Below are 10,660 nucleotides of genomic sequence, written 5' to 3'. Positions count from 1 at the left end.
CACAAGTGCATACTGCAAGACATCCCAAACCAGGGTGTCCATCAGTTAAAGCTTCAGATTGCTCCGACCAGTTGGAACTTGTCCACTCTCAGTTGCACTTTTCCCAAATAAAGGGTGGGACATTCATTGTGGATTTGTGGAAGCAGTCTGGTCCCGCACACTGCAGACACTTCCATGTCACCACCAACCAGCTGTCCCACAACCGGTGTGATCTACCTTCCAGCCTTCCGGTGCCTTGTCTGTGACAAACTATTCTGATTGTCCAGAAGCCTTATTAGGTTTTAATTCCTTTTCAGCTCCTGAGTGCCGATATTCCTGTGATTAAACGGGAACTAAATGCTTGCAGGGACAGTTGGAATCACCATTTCTTTGCTTGGTGAAATTTCAAAGATTGAAAGTGACGCACATCAACCCCAAACCTCATCACCTACTCGCTAACCGCTACACGCTGCTCCCGTGAGATGGAAGCCCAGTTGCTGTTTCAAGCTTGAATGCAGGTACAAGCAGAACTCATTCAAAGAAAGTCCAAGTCCCTGAGGCACCAGATTATTTGCACCAAACTCCTTTGTAAAGAGTTGAGGTACGTGTGGGGTGATTTGGGCACATCTTTCCCCATACTACAACACTTCAAACATAACTCAACGGCTGTAAAGCGCTTTGGGGCGTCATGAGTTCCTGAAAGGCACTGCAGAAATGAAGGTCTTCCTTTGCAAAATTTCTATGCAATTTCAAAACTCGCCGGCAATATAATGGACTCGTCCATGATTGGAACCCAGGACTTCTCACAAATTTCATTTAACTTCGACTCATCTAAAGTCACACGTTTAGATCAATGAACCAACTGCTTGACAATCATAATGGTAATGTATAGCCATTATAAAAGCAAGTTTTTGTGTGTGGCTACTCTTGATTAGAGAAGCACGTGAGATCGAATCAGTGACTTTGCTTTTTCGACCTGATCCCACTCCGACAGTCAATGAGCTGTTGGGACATTAGTGTATCCAGGCTGTGGGTGGCCACCCCGAGCGCAGCAGAGGGGTTTCTGCATTAGTTCCGGGTGGGGACAGTATTTCCCCTTCTCTCTTCCTCTTGTCTGTATCACTGTGCTTTTATTTCTCTATTTATTCCCACTGTCTCAGTTTCTAGTGTTAAAAAGGGAATAAAAGATGAAATGGGTGTCACTGTGGAACAATTTCTCTCGCTCAAAGTTAGATTCACGACCGTTGTGCCATGAGGTCGAGACAGATTGCCGTTGACATACAGGTTCATATATAAATATATATTTTTATATTGATACAAATTATCGAAGCTGTTCCCTGGTTGAATGGTTAAGTTCCCGAGCATTAACCCTTTCCATTCTCAATCAGTTCATCGCAGAAACATAATTGAGGTGTGTGAGAGGATTAATGATTGCTGTAATCGCCGTTAATAACCTCACTACTATCTGTTACAGAATGAGCTTACACACTCTCCCGCTTCTCCTGCCCTTTGCCGGACACATGTCCCGGGTTTAATTTTACAAACTGGGCGAGTTCGCTGATCGCGGGGAGACGGTAGGAGCCTCTGTGGCCCCACTGTGAGGATGTGGAAGTGAACACGGTGGCTGGGTGATCCGTAACATTTCTGTAAAGGGCAGCAGAGGAGAAGGATTGAGAACTTTCAGTGTGGGACAGAAGTTGTTTCAGGTGAGCCAACACATTCTTGATCCTCCTCTCTTCTTAGGTAATCCCCGGAGTCGAGGATGACTTGCTTCCACATTAAAAATCAGTGGTGATTAGCACAGAGGGAGCTCACTGGTCAGCTCCCGTCCGTTGAAGTCGCTATGCCAGAGGTTTCCCTCGTGTCGCGGTTATCACTTTTGCTTTACACATGCAAGGTCACCGGTTCGATGCCGGGCGAGAATATTGTGTTAAAATTTCCGATGGGGGAACAATCGGAGGCAAGTCTTGTCTCCTGGCAAATGCTAACTGACCTGCTGAGATTTCCAGCATTTGCTATTTATTTTCCTAGCAAAAGAGCTCCCTTATTCCTTAATTGCTCTTTATTTCACCAATAAATAGATAACTTTTATCGAGAGAAAATGGATCCACCAGGGAACTTTGGCGTGTCGGAATAACCGGTGCTGTTAATTTTGACAAAAGTTGCCCCAGATTCCTGGTGTCGCCAGCAATGAGGATTTTGAACCAGACTCCTAAAACACAGTGTGGAAAATGGGATATGGGTGAACAGTTAACATGCAAAGCACAGAACAAATGATTGAAGTATCGACTGTCCCTCAGTCAGCATTTCTTTCATTGTACAAAAGAAGATGACGGGTTAATTAATGATGCTTTCCCGTGAAAACAACACAACAGTTAAACAAAAAACATACGGTGACTGGCAGGTGAACGCTTCTTCTGAGACCTGGTGGGAATGGGCAGGGATTTTAAAGCCCCTTGTATTGCGGAATCTTCATATAGACGAACATCTCACGCTCTCTGTGTCGGCCTTGTGGCGCAACGGTAGCGTGTCTGACTCCAGATCAGAAGGTTGTGTGTTCAAATCACGTCAAGGTCACTGCTCCTTTGGGTAATCCCGGAATTAATATTTTCTTTGCTGTTGGGCAATAACCAGACCCTTGCTCCAAGTTCTGTCTCACTGTTTCCCCGGTGTCAGTCAGAGAAACACCTGTTGCCCTCATTTATTTCTTGTGACAAGACACAAAAGTTCAAAATCAACCTGCAGGTGGCCATATACAGCACTGGATAGTCAGGACAGCCGAGCGGTCTAAGCTGTTGTGTTCAGTCTGCTATGAAAGTTTGGGTTTGAATCCCACTTCTGGCACCTTTTATTTTTAGTCATCAAGAAAAACTCATTTGCTTGGCACAACGATCAGCTCCTAAAAAGTGGGATCCTGCAGTTCACCTGCTCGCTCAGCATCTCCGTCTGACCTGGTGCTGAAGGTGGAGATGTTTCCGCAGTGTGGCCGTTCACACGTTCACCTTACTGTCATGTATCTCACACCAATCTACAGTTCTAAGTCGTTTTGAACATCTCTTTCAGCCAGGTGTGGGGACCTTCAAAGGGGCTAAAGTTAAAATCTACATCACACAGGATGCCAGACCGGTCCATGACAAGGCTAGAGCTGTGCCTTATGTGATGAGGGAAAAGATTGAACACGAACTGGACCTGCGGGAAGGCATTATCTCATCCGTGGAATTTAGCGACTGGTCAAGTCCCATCATCCCCGTCATGAAGCCTGATGGATCCGTACAAATCTGTGGGGATTACAAGTCTAACATAACAGAGTCTCCCTACAGGTCCAATACCCGCTGCCCAGAGCAGAGGACCTATTTGCCACGTTGGCTGGAGGAAAACTTTTCTCGAAACTAGATCTTACATCTGCGTATATGACGCAAGAACTGACCGAAGAGTCTCAGCTACTCACCACCATCAACACACATCGAGGCCTTTTTATGTACAATTGATGCCCATTCGGCATCAGGTCGGCAGCTGCTATATTCCAGAGCAACATGGAGAGTCTGCTCAAGTCCATCCTGGGGACGGTTGTGTTTCAAGATGATGTACTCATCACGGGCAGGGACACCGACTCCCATCTCCGCAATTTGCAGGAAGTACTAAGTCGATTGGATCGAGTAGGCCTAAGAGTTAAGAAATCCAAGTGTCTGTTTCTCGCGCCTGAGGTTGAATTTTTGGGCAGAAGGATTGGCGCTGATGGAATCTGCCCAACAGAATCAAAAACCGAAGCAATTCGTCTGGCACCCAGACCCTGGAATATCTCGGAACTGCCCGCCTTTCTCGGGCTATTCAATTACTTTGGGAACTTTATGCAGAACTTGAGCACGCTGCTGGAGCCTCTCCACATGCTACTCAGAAAGGGGTGCGATTGGTTTTGGGGGGACGCCCAAGAACGCGCCTTCAATAAAGAACTCAATCTTCTATGTTCCAACAGTTGTTTAACCTTTTTTGACCCAGGTAAAAAGTTAGTTCTTACATGTGATGCGTCAGGGTACAGGGTCGGGTGCGTTTTACAGCATGTCAATGATGCGGGTAAATTACAACCCATTGCTTATGCCTCCAGGTCACTTTCGTGGGCGGCGTGCTGGTACGGTATGGTTGAGAAGGAGGAGCTCGCGTGCATGTACGATGTCAAAAAGATGCACCAATACCTTTTCGTGGCCAAGTTCGGGTTAGAAACCAACCACAAACCCCTCACGTCCCTGCTATCTGAGTGCAAGGCAATAAACGCCAAAGCCTCGGCACGCATTCAGCGGTGGGCACTCATGCTAGTGTCTTACAACGACACAATAAGGCACAGACCAGGCACAGACAACTGTGCCGATGCGCTTAGCAGGCTACCCCTGGCGACCACAGAAGGTTCGGACGAACAGGACTGTGAGATGGTCATGGCAATCAGTGCCTTTGAATCCACAGGTTCGCCCATGATGTCGCACCAAATCAGAGCCTGGACGAAAGATGCGTTTTAACTGGTGACAGGGCAGAGACCCGCGATGCCTGCCCCGAGGAGATCAAACCTTTCCATTGGCGCAGGCATGAACTTTCACTACAGGCAGACTGCCTGATGTGGGGCAGCCGAGTAGTTATGCCCTTGCGAGGCTGAGAGGCGTTTGTCCGGGAGCTCCACCGCGAGCACCCGGGGATCGTCCTAATGAAGGCCATAGCCAGATCCCACGTCTGGTGGACTAGCATTGACGTGGACTTGGAGCTCTGCATCCGTCGGTGACCATTTGTGCCCAACTCAGTAATGCCCCCAGGGAGGCTCCCCTAAGCCCCTGGCCCTGGCTCACAAAAACTGTGGTCGCAGGTGCATGTAGACTATGCGGGCCCATTCATGGGCAAAATGTACCTCGTAGCCGTTGATGCATTTTCAAAATGGATCGAGTTCACCATTTTAAACTCGAGCACCACGTCCACCACTGTGGAGAGCCTGAGAACCATGTTTGCAATGCACGGAATTCCTGACATATTGGTCAGTGATAATGGTCCGTGCTTCACTAGCGCAGAATTTCAAGAATTTATAGTTGACCACGGCATAAATCACGTTAAGACGGCACCGTTAAAGCCGGCCTCCAATGGCCAGGCGGAGCAAGCAGTGCAGACCATTAAACAAGGCATGCTCAGAATCCAAGGTCCCACGCTACAGAGCCGCCTGTCGCGACTGCTGCTGGCATACAGATCTCGTCCACATTCGTTGACTGGGGTTCCCCCCGCGCAACTATTGATGAAATGAACCTTAAAGACCAGGCTCTCGTTAATCCTCCCAGACATGCATGAAATTGTTGAGGCTAAGCGCCGGAAGCTAACTGAGTACCATGACCTAAATTTGAGGGGGAGGTGGAATGAGATAGGGGACAAAGTGCTTGTGCTAAACTATGGCAGGGGTCCCAAATGACGTACAGGGACAGTAACAGGCAAGGAAGGAAACAGGCTGCTGGTTGTACAAATGGACAATCGCCAAACCTGTCGGAGGCATGTAGACCAAGTAAAAAGTAGATTCACCAACAATACTGCAGGACGAGAGGCAGACTACAGTATGGAACTCACACCACACCTGGTTGGCAGACAGAGGGAACAACCTGAGGAAAGGGCAGTCTCAACAGACAGCCCAGGCGAGATACCAGCAATCACACTGAAAGAAAAACAGGCACCAAGGCAAACAACTGAACCACAACTAAGACGCTCCACGCGAGAGCGTAGACCACCTGAGAGTCTGAATCTATAAAGACAATAAGACCTTGGGGGAGTTTGATGTCATGTATCTCACACTACTGTATATAACTGTATCTTACCATGCTATACATGACTGTAACTAGATAAGACCTGTAACCACAGCATACGTTACCACCAGGGGTGCACTTGCAGGAGACACTGCATACCTGTTCCACACAGGTATATAAAGGCAGGTCTCAGGCAAGTGTGGCACTTGAGAGCTGTGAAATAAAGGTGCAGGTCCAGAGTGTCCTTGACTTCAGCATGTGCCTCGTCTGAGTCTGTACTGCAGGGTCAGGACTTTACACTTACAAGCGAAAGCTCACAGGGTGGTAATATTTTCTGGAGCTTTCTCCTCATGCATGCTCAGGGGCGAGTTTGTTCTCCTGTGAAAGGTTATAAGATCATAAACATGTAAGGATTCGGAGCCGGTGGAGGCCTTTCGGCCCCTCGAGCCTGGTCCACCATTCAAGAGGATCCTGGCAGTTCCTCGACAGCAAGTTTAAACATCTAGGGCGGAGCCAACAGGCGCCTGGCTGCAATCAGCGACAAAAAGGTGCATTTGGCAGAAGCCCGGCGAGGTCAATCGGTCGAGCATGAGAATCTTAATCTTGGATTCAGGGGTGTGAGCCCCACGTTAATTGTTAAAACATGTCCCATTTTACACACTGTGCTTTAGGGATCTGATTCAAAATGTTCATTGCTGGTAACATCAACAGGAGACTGGGGAAACAGTGCGACTGACTTTAGAGCAAGGGTCTGGTTATTGTGAAACAGCAAATCAAATATCAATTCTGGAAGAATGACATCGAAAAGAAATGTGACCCCGACACCCAGAAAGAAGTGTTAAGGCAGAAGTTTAAATGCTGCATTCCTCTGTGCAAAAAATTCCATTCACAAACATTTCTCTGACCAAAACTGCACAAAACAAAAATGTTCCTTTCAAATTCATTAAACTCCCGAATTTCCACACCCCCCGAATCTCCTGAATCAGATGCATCTTGTTTTGCCGACTCAATCCATGTCCCTTTGCAATGTTCTGCTTCCACCCACACTATGAAATGTGCCACTAACTTATAGAATCATGGAATGGTAACAGCACGGAAGGCCATTCGGCCCGTCGAGCCCGTGCCGACTCTCAGCGAGTCCCACTCCCCCGCTCTTTCCCCTGAGGCCTGCAATTGTTTTTCCTTCAGAAACTTATCCAACTCCTCTTTGAAAGATAAGATTGAGTCTGCCTCCAGTACATTCCAGATCCTAACCACTCGCTGCTAAATAGCCAGCTCCTGTTCCTATGTGTAAAGTCTGGGAAACACTGGACCAATTCCTACCACACTCACAGCCTTCCTAAATATAGCACTGTCATTCTATTCTCGTAAAACCAGCTCCTGAAGTATAGTCCAGCTGTGTAGGTTAAAGCTCTGGTTATGTTCCTAACATTACTTCAAATGCAGTGTTTCCGTAGTGTAGTGGTTGTCACATTTGCCTCACACGCGAAAAGTTCCTGGTTCAAAATTGGGTGGAAACATTTTGAAAACTTGCTCAATTAAATATTGGAAAAAATGGATTGATTCATATTCGTGGTTCAATATTAACAAAACACAATGTCCCACAACCTTGTAAAATTTTCTGATATCACTGTACAGTTCTGTATACACTCAAACTCTACACTTGAACTGAATGCTCATAAAAGTATTGGAGTGGGAACTCACTGGATAACAGCACAGCTGGTAATGTTTGCGGAATATGTTTGTGCAATCAAAACGCACAATGACAAATTGGAACCGCGCGGCACCGAATCCTCTGGGAAAACACAGTTAAAAACTTCGCCTTTTGGTGGGCTCGAACCACCAACTTTTAGGTTAATAGCCCAACGCGCCAAACCATTGCGTCACAGAGACTGACGCAAGTGCACACTGCACGACATCCAAAACCAGGGTGTCAGTCAGTTAAACCTTCAGATTGCTCCGACCTGGATGGAACTTGTCCACTCTCAGTTGTACTTTTCCCAAATAAAGGGTGGACATTCAGTGTGGATGTATGGAAGCAGTCTGGTCCCGCACACTGCTGACACTTCCATGTCACCGCCAACAGCTCTCCAACAACCGGTGTGATCTACCTTCCAGCCTTCCGGTGCCTTGTCTGTGACGAAGTATTCTGATTGTCCCGAAGACGGTATTCGGTTTTAATTCCTTTTCTGCTCCCGACTGCAGATATTCCTGTGAATAAACGCGAACAAAGTGCTTACAGGGTCAGTTCGATTGACCGTTTCTTTGCTTGGTGAAATTTCAAAGATTGAAAGCGACACACATCAACCCCAAAAAATGCTGGAAACACTCAGCAGGTCGGGCAGTATCTGTGGAGGTGGGGAAGTGGGAATAATCGATTGGTTTGTTTGCGGCTTTGATCTGCTGCTGGGAAGTGAGGCAGCGCTGCAGGATGCTTTTTTTCGAGGTGTAAGCAGAGGTTTCCGTCGTGTAACGGTTATCACGTTCGCCACACATGTGAAATATGCTCGGTTTGAGCACGGACAGAAACATTGTTTTGGAGAATATTTTTCTGTGGAATACATTTTTTAAAAGTAGCCCCAGGTTCCTTGTATCATGAGCGATGGGCATTTTAACTCACTCTCCTAAAATAAGATCAGATAGGGGATAAAACTTCGTCAATGATTAAAGTTCCTTAACTCATTAAAGTTCAGTTCTTGAAGTTTCCATCAATTCATTTCATAAACATAATTGAAGTGTGTGAGAGAATTAATAATGGGCTTTAATCGTTAAGGACCCCATTACTTTGTTATAGACCCAGGTTACACACTCTCTTGCTTCTGAAAGAGTTGAGGTCCATGTGGGGGTGATTTGGGCACATCTTTCCCCACATTACAAGTATGTCAGGAAATCAACCACCCAAAGCCCTTTCATTAACCACAGGGGTTCCCGCAATTGTCTGGTCTCAAAGCGGTTTTAGTAAGTGCCAATATCTCTTGTCCATTTCCCGGTGTTTCCTGATTCTGTCGGTCTCCCTGGCTCTCTTCAATCTGTGTGTGGCCACCTACAGATTGGATTTCAATAAATACCTGTGTTTGTGTTTTCAATAACAACAGAAAATGTTTCTTATATATTTCTTATGTTCTCTCCAAATCCTAGATATCCTTCCTAAATTGTGGTGCCCAGAACTGTAAACAGGATCCAACTGAGGCCTAAGCAGGGATTTATAAAGCTTTGGTGTAAGTTCCTCACCGGTGTAATCTATTTCACGTTATAAAGCCAAGGGCCCTGTATTCTTTTTTAATAACCTTATCAACTTGTCTACCCACCTTCAAATATTGCTGTGTGTAAATCTCTCGGTCACTCTATTTCTGCATCCCCTTTAAAACAACACCATTTAGTTGAAGTTTCCACAGATCACCACCGTGTGATTCCCAGACCTTACACAGAGGGACATAGGAACAGGAGGAGGCCATTTAGCCCCTCGAGCCTGTTCCACCATTCAGTGAGATCATGGCTGATCTGATCTTGGCCTCAGCTCCACTTCCCTACCAACTCCGCCGAACCCTTGACTCCCATTATCGTTCAAAAATCTGTCTATCTCCACCTTAAATATATTCAATGACCGAGCCTTCACAGCTCTCAGGGGTAGAAATACAAAGATTCACGCCCCTCTTAGGGAAGAAATTCCTCCTCATCCCCATTTTAAATGGGCAACCCCTTATTCTGAAACTATGTCCCCTCGTTCTAGATTCCCCCACGAGGGGAAACATCCTCTCTGCATCTACCCTGTCTAGCCCCCTCAGAATCTTACACCTTTCAAAGATATCATCTCTCACTCTGCTAATCTCCAATAGGTAGATCCAACCAGTATTCATAAGACAACCTTGTGAACCTTCTGTGAAATGCCCCCAATGTAAGTTTATCCCTCCTGAAATGAGGAGAGCAAAACTGTACGCAGTACTCCAGGTGTGGTTTCAACTCTGCTCTGTACAGTTGTAGCAGGACTTCCGTACTTTTATATTCCATCCCCCTTGAAATAAAGGCCAACTTTCCATTTGCCTTCCTAATTACTTGCTGTATATGCATGCTAACTTTTTGTGATCAGGAAGGCCAATGGTATCTTGGCCTTTATTGCAAAGGGGATGGAGTATAAAAGCAGGGAAGTCCTGCGACAGCTGTATAACGTATTGGTGAGGCCACACCTGAAATACTGCATGCAGTTTTGTTTTCCATATTTATGAAAGGCTATACTTGCTTTGGAGGCAGTTCAGATAAGGTTCACTAGTTTGATTCTGGAGATGAGGGGGTTGACTTATGAGGAAAGGTTGAGTAGGTTGGGCCTCTACTCATTGGAATTCAGAAGAATGAGAGGTGATCTTATCGAAACGTGTAAGATTATGAGGGGGCTTGAGAAGGTGGATGCAGGGAGGATGTTTCCACTGATGGGGAGACTAGAACTAGAGGGCATGATCTTAGAATAAAGGGCCACCCATTTAAAACTGAGATGAGGAGAAATTTCTTCTCTCAGAGGGTTGTAAAACTGTGGAATTCCCTGCCTCAGTGAGCTGTGGAAGCTGGGACATTGAATAAATTTAAGAGAGAAATAGACAGCTTTTTAAATGATAAGGGGATAAGGGGTTATGGGGAGCGGACAGTGAAGTGGAGCTGAGTCCATGATCGGATAAGCCATGATCTTATTGAATGGCGGAGCAGGCTCGAGGGGCCGTATGGCCTACTTCTGCTCCTATTTCTTATGTTCTTCTGTAAAAGGACTCCCAGATCCCTCTGCTCGACAGCATTTTGTAATCTCTCCCCATTTAAGTAATTATTAGCTTTTTTTGTTTTACCGACCAAAGTGGATAACCTCATATTTCCCACATTATACTGCATCTGCCAATTTTTTCCTCACTCACTGACCCTATCGATATCGCTTTGCAGAT

The 10,660-nt window shown here is 46.2% G+C and overlaps 1 non-coding gene across 1 annotated transcript; it reads left to right on the top strand.

Moving 5' to 3' along the window:
• Positions 1-2,484: 2,484 nt before the first annotated feature.
• trnaw-cca (transfer RNA tryptophan (anticodon CCA)) lies at positions 2,485-2,556 on the top strand. Its single transcript has one exon. It is a non-coding gene; the product is annotated as a tRNA-Trp (tRNA).
• Positions 2,557-10,660: the final 8,104 nt, after the last annotated feature.

The sequence above is a fragment of the Pristiophorus japonicus genome, chromosome 28 (genome assembly GCF_044704955.1).
Source record: "Pristiophorus japonicus isolate sPriJap1 chromosome 28, sPriJap1.hap1, whole genome shotgun sequence".
In the NCBI taxonomy this organism is placed as follows: domain Eukaryota; kingdom Metazoa; phylum Chordata; class Chondrichthyes; family Pristiophoridae; genus Pristiophorus; species Pristiophorus japonicus.
The sequence above is the reverse complement of the archived record's forward strand: the minus strand, read 5'-3'. Positions and strand labels throughout refer to the sequence as shown.